This window comes from Phacochoerus africanus, chromosome 10, assembly GCF_016906955.1.
Source record: "Phacochoerus africanus isolate WHEZ1 chromosome 10, ROS_Pafr_v1, whole genome shotgun sequence".
NCBI lineage: Eukaryota > Metazoa > Chordata > Mammalia > Artiodactyla > Suidae > Phacochoerus > Phacochoerus africanus.
The window spans coordinates 2,824,130-2,830,720 of record NC_062553.1 but is presented as its reverse complement, the minus strand read 5'-3'; positions in this window follow the sequence as shown (position 1 = coordinate 2,830,720).

Below are 6,591 nucleotides of genomic sequence, written 5' to 3'. Positions count from 1 at the left end.
CTGGCCACCCCACAGATCAGGGCCAAGTGTGTGGCCCACTGATCAGCACCCAGCACTGCCTGGCTGTGTGACCCTGGGCAAGTCACTTCACCTCTCTGAGCCCGTGACATGGAGATGGTGGGAGTTTCCCCACTGGGACCCCGTGGGGCTTAAACCACACCTGGGCACTGAGCATGGTGGGACCGGGCTCGGCCTTAGGACCGTCAAGGGGGCAGGCCTGGAGAGCACCCCTGTCCCATTAGCAGCATGGAAGCTTGGAGGGGAGCCCCAGGGGCCAGCAGACGGCCTCCTGGCCCACAGTTCTGAAGCACTTCCTCTCTGGCTCACCCTCTGTCCAGAGGGCCACTGGGACCACGTGGACACAGCCCAGGAGTCCAAAAGAGCAGCACGGCTTGGGGGCGAGGGGACAGGGATGCCAGACGCCCGTCCATCACTCCTGCCCTGACACCCTGGGTGGCCAGAGACACTGTTTCTGGTTATAGAACTGCCCCGGGCACCAGCGGGGATGGAGAAGCCTCGGGGCTGGACGGCTGGCAGCTCTTCAGAGGATGGACGGAGGCTGAGCCGCCTCCAGGACAGCTGCACCATCAGCTGGGGGGGCTGGCCATCCAGGGAGGGCCGCTGGGCCGCACAGGATGTATCCTCCGGGGCGGGGGGGGGGGCGCTCTGGTCCAGGGGAGGTTTCACATCCAGCTCCTGTCAGAGCCGGGGTGGGTGCGGTGATTTCCAAGAAGGGCTTGGGCCACAGGCTGTCAAAGCTGAGAAGTATTGTCTTTAAAGAAGCAAAAAGGACCAAGCCCTGCTGGCCGGGTGGCCCTGATTCCGTCATTTCAATCATCCGGGCCCTTCAGACGCCTGCCACTCCTCCCTTTCTTGTCTCCGCTCTCCTTGCCTGAGCCTCTGCGTCAGCTGGTTCCTAGCCAGCTTGTGTAGGACAGCCACGTTACCTGGCCTCTGATCCTGATTCTGTAGCTCCCTCACTTGCTGTGTGACCTTGGGCAAGTCACCGAACCTCTCTGTGCCTGGTTTTTTTCATCCGCAAAGTGGGCATGTCAATGGGAGGGCATCTGGAGGATGCGGTGAGGATTAGACACAATTTGTGCCAATGAGTCGTAGAGGCTTTTGTTATCAATTAGCCCAGCGTCTCAGCAACCACCTCCCCTTCTTGGGCCTCAGTTTTCCCTTCTATAAAATGGACGTGGAATAAAAGTGTAGTGCTGGGGAAAGAGCAGGGACTTGGAGGTCAGACCCAACTATTTCATTTTTCTTTCTTTCCTTCCTTCCTTCTTTCTCTTTCTTTGTCTCTCTTTTTCTTTCTTTCTCTCTTTCTTTCTTTCCTTCCTTCTTTCTTTTCTTTCTTTTTTTTGCTTTTTAGGGCCACACCTGCGGTTCCCAGGCTAGGGGTTGATTCAGAGCAGCAGCTGCTGGTCTACACTACAGCCACAGCAACACAGGATCCAAGATACACCTGTGACCTACACCACAGCTCACAGCAATGCCAGATTCCCAACCCCCTGAGCAAGGCCAGCGACTGAACCTCACCCTCATGGATACTAGTCAGCTTTGTTACTGCTGAGCCACAGTGGGAAACTTCCCAACTATTCTCTCATCCTGGGTCCATCCCCTTGCCTGAGCCTCTGCGTCTTTGGGGCCTTGGGAAAGCCACCTAACCTCTCCTAGCTCAGTTTTCCACCACCACAAGACGGGTCCAACTAGCTCCTGCCTGATGGTGTCGTTCCTGGAACCTAAAGAAACTCCCCAAGAAAGGGCAGAGTAGCCGGCAGCCAGGGCTCAGGAGTGGCTAGGACTCCCCAGGCTAGGACTTGGCCTCAAGGTGCAGTGGGTGCCTCCCTTCTCCAGGCCGTTGTCCCCCACCACTCTAGCTGCTTCCCCTGTCCCCTCAGTGTTAGCCACCCGCTCACTCAGTCCTCACCTCCTGTATTTGTTTTCTGTGCCTTGAAACAAATTGCCACAGACCTGGTGGCTTGAAACCACCCACAGGGATTGTCTCGTGGTCTCTGTGGGCCAGAGCTTGGCAAGTTGTAGCTGGTCCTTGTTGAGGGTCTCACAGTGTGTCTGGTTGCTGCACCCGTGACTGGAGGCTCGGTGGGGGAGCTGTTTTCAGGCCTTTCAGGTTGTTGGAAGCATTCATTTCCTCATGGTTGTGTGACTGTGGTCCCCATTGTCTTGTGGGCTGTCAACTGGGGACCGCTCAGCTCTTAGAGGTCACCCCAAGTCCTGGCCTTGTGGCCCCTCTTCAGGTCCCTCATATTTCCAATCTCCCTGCACCTGATTAGGCCAGGCCCACCCACCCTCAAGGGGAGGATGGAGGGTGCGTACACCAAGGGCAGGACCCTTGGAGGGTATTGTACAGCTCTGCCTACTGCCTGCTTTGGTCCTTAGGAACCCCAGGAGGAGATTTCCTTCTCCAGATAGATGGAAAACTGAGGCCACAGAGAAATTAATAGAGAAGAAAACAATGGGAGGAACAGCCTCTGAAATTTGCAGCCTTCTTCCGTAGAAGAAGCTTCCTGGGGTCTATCCAAGTCCAAAGGTGGGAGTTACAGGGGCAGCATTTAGCCCAGTGGAAGGAAGACCATTCCAACAATGGAAAGGACCACCTTGATGAGTAGTGAGCGCCCCGCCAGCAGAGGTGTGCAAGCAGAGTGTGCAAGCCTTTGAAGGGAATGCCCAGCTCAGCTGGTCTCAGGCACCATGCCGCTTCTTTCAGCTCAGTCTCTGAGACATATCTTCCTGCCACCTGGGACTTTCAACTGGCCAGAAAATCCTGGTCCCAGCAGCCCGGGTCCACGTGTTGCTCTGTCTTGGGCAGGCTGTGTGCCTTTGGGCATGTTGCTCTACCTCTCTGGGTCTCGGCTGCCTCACCTACAACCTGGGGATCATAGTCGCTATTCCACAGGGTCCCTGGAGCAGTCCTGAGCGCTGCCTGCCCCTCCCTCGGCCCGGCAGGGGCGGGGCCAGGGAGGACACGGGGTGGGGAGGGCGGTCCCCCTCTCAGAGCGGCGAGGACCGAGGGCAGGGGGCGCTTCAGGGACAGCGTGTCCTGCCCTCCCTGACCCTGAGCAGGGGGCCCACCCTCTGAGTCACCCACCATTGTGGGCCGATGAGTCTTCCTGCAGGCCGAGGTGTGGCCAGGGATGGTCTTCAGAGTCCCCAAAGCGAAATAAGTCATGACCTCATCCGACGTGAAGCCCCAAAGTTCAGGTCAAGGGGCAGACGCTGCCCAAGGCCTGGCTGTCCGTCCGGCTCTGTGCAGAGATGGAGGCCTGGGGTGGGGGCGCCCGAGGGCCGTGGACCCTGGCCCGGCGCAGGTCCCGCCTCCATTCCCAGCAGTGTAAGTGACGCTGGCGGACGCCCAGCATGGCCAGGGCTCGGGAATGAGACACGGCCCCTTTCCGCGAGGTGCTGACATCTGGAGAGGAGCTGGCACGACCCGGAGGGTGGCTGTATGGTGACAGCAGCCTGGAGCAAGGTCACCTACCTGCAGGGGCAGGACTGAGCCCCATGGAAAGTCTCCCCTGGGCCCGAGAATTTGGGGGCGCTTCCTGGAAGCCCTTCTCCTGGGCTCACAAGGAGGCAGCGTCTGCAGGGAGCAGGGCTGCCAGGGCTGCAGGTGGTCGAGCTCAGACTGCTGGGCAGCCCCCATCCCCCACCCCCAGCTTCAGGGAGATTGCCTGGGTCCCTTGGGCTCTGTTTGGTTAGAGGGTCCCCAAGCAGAGTTGGGGCCCTCATTGATGGGGTTCTGGCAGCCTTCAGTTCCCACAGCCCTCTCCCCTCTTCTGGAAGCTTCTCGCCCTGCCGTGTTGTGTCACATGGGATGACACGTCCACGCACGGACCAAAGGTTTGTGGAGCCTCTCCCTGTGGTGGAGGGTGTTCTGGGGGAGGTTCGGCCTGGGATGGCATCCTCGTGAGTGAGTGGGGCCAGCTCTTATCAAGTTGACTATCGCCCGCCCCTGCTCCTAAGCCAACACCAGGGAGTCCCTCCAGCCGGGGCACTGCTGGAGAGCTCCCCCGGGGCCAGGCCCAGTCCCGCTGCTAAGGAATGGAGCTTCCTGCGGGACCCGAGGCTGGCCTGTCCCCCGTTCCCACTGAGCGCTCTTTCCTGGGGAGCCTAATGGGACCTGCTGTGGAGGGTGTCAGAACACCCCAAAGCATCTTTAGTGACAACTCTCTCCTCTTAGCCATGAGAAGTCGGGCTTCCCTGGAGTAACGGCACGTTTCTGTCACATGGGCATCACGTTTCCATCTTTGCCGTGGCCACCAGGAAGCTGGGACAGAAAAACAGCATCTCTTGACAAGACTTTGCACATCGGCCCCACCTCTGGCTTCCTCTGATTTTCCCGCTGCTCTTCTTGCTCTGCTTGATTTCACTCCCTTTTTATCTTGTTCTGATTTGTCAAGGGCCTCAGTGTTGAGGGGACAAGGGGACCACTATCACCCCATGGATGGCAAGGAGGACTCAGTCCTTCGCCTTCCCGCAGGAGGGGCAGGGCTCAGGGGGACTCAGAGCCGGGAGGGGCAGGCCCTGAAGGCGCCCTGCTTTGCTGAGCCCCATGCGGGATGGAACAGGAGCAACAGGGGCTCACTGCTCCCTCCATCCCCCCTGCAGCTGCCCTGACATCTGGAAACCCATATTCCCTTTTACCGACAGAGCACTCTGGGCCTTGGGCCAGCCGTGCTCCCTGCAGCCTCTGTGAGCCAGCTGGGCCTGCCCGTTTAGACAAAAACAAAGACCACCCCAGGGGACCACACCGAAGTTTCAGAGGGGGAGGGAAGCTAAGAATGGGGCGGGTCTTTCACTTTGGGCCTCAGTTTCCCCATCTGTACAAGGGGAAGAAATAACCCCTTTGCAAGAGGCTACAAAGGCCAAATCAGGGGACTGTTGGGGGCAGTGTGGTCTCAGAAAGAATACAGCCTGAGTCCCAGCCCGCCACACGCTGAGACCAGCGCCTCCCAGAGCCTCCGTCAGGGATGGCGATGCCCACTTCCCAGGGTGGCCGTGAATCTTGCATCAAATCAGGTAAACACCTGAACAGCCCGGGGCCCAGGGAGCTGCAGGTGTTGTCCTGTCCTGTGTGAACCGCAGAGGGTCTGCAGCAGGCAGCCCAGGAACTCTGAGACCATTTCCCCACCTGCAGAAGAGAGGTTAAGATGAGCTCTTGGCCCTTCCCAGGTCTCTGCTTTTCTGTGCCCTGGAGAACCCACGCAGGGCTGGGCATTGGCAGCCCAAGGGGCCTGCTCTGGGACCTGGTGCCCCCACGATGTCCTAGGCCCCTGGGCCACTCCCTCTGCCCCTTCACAGAGAGACAAACCAGGAGCCCTGGCCAGGTTGGGGGAGCGGAGGCCCTGGCATTCCAGGTTATTCCAAGAAGGCCTGTGACCCTCCACAGCTTCAAAGCAAAATGAATTTCCAGTTTTGGGAGGCAGAAGGGCATGTCCCAGTGCCCTTCATCAAAGGGCCTTTGAGAAGGGGAGGTCCGGGCTCCTCATGTCCATTTCCCTGGTGACCTTCAACCCCAAGCTCACAGCCATGGCCCTTCCGGGCCCCCAGCTCCCCCTTTCTGCCCCACCTGGCTGGAGCCACTTCCTCCAATGCACCTGTCTGTAGGGCCACGCCTTGACCCCTCTGGGTGCCCAGCCCTTCAAGGGTCCTTCAAGGACACCAGGGCCCTCAGGGACTAGACTCAGCCTCTCCCTCTCCCTCCCGGTGGAGCCAGAGCTTCCTAACCTGGGTGCCTGAAAACCTGGATGAAAAAAAAAAAAAAAAATCACTGACGGCCTCCCCTTGAAGGCCAGCTTGTCCTTCCGCGGAGAAGTAGGCCCACGCCACAGTGCACCTGTGCCCCTGTCATCGCGAGGGAGCACAGGTACCCCCCACAGCCTGCGGCTGCTGCGGGCACCTCCAAAGCCCTTTGAGCTCCGCACTGCTTGAAAATCTGGAAGGAGATCCCAGATCTTCTCATTTACGGGGTTCACAAAGATGCCGTGTGTGCCTCGTGGATTTATTCGTAGCTTTATTATATACTTTAAAAACCGTGCGAATAACAGCATTGCTACTGCCTGTGATGCTGCAAGTCTGTTTTATGCGTTTCAAAGCCATCACTCTGGGAGGGGCGCCCCAGACCTCGCCAGGCCTGACAGAGAGGGTGTGGACCCCAGCCCCAGGGCTTGCATCCCAGGGCTTTTTCAACTGAACGAGCGGCCACTCTGACTTGCCTCTGCTTCCAGAGCCCTTGACCAGGTGGGGATGAGCTCCTGGCTTGTCCCCTGCCAGCACGCAGGCCCACTACTGCATCCTTCCCCTACACCCTCTTGAGGGTCACCTCCGAAGGAGGGCTCTGCCCTCAGACCCCCACAGCCCTCATCACACGGGCCACGTCTCGGTGACCAGGCTCTGGGCCCTCAGGACGATCTGGAGAAAGGAGCAGCCCCCAGTCCTGCGTGCTGACCACGGGCCACCATCCACTCTGTGGGAGTCTCCCTGCAACCGTAGGAGGCAGCAAAGCGCTACTCTTCCCGCTTTCGGGGGAGAGGAACCAGGCACAGAGCGGTAAGGCGGCTGCCACGG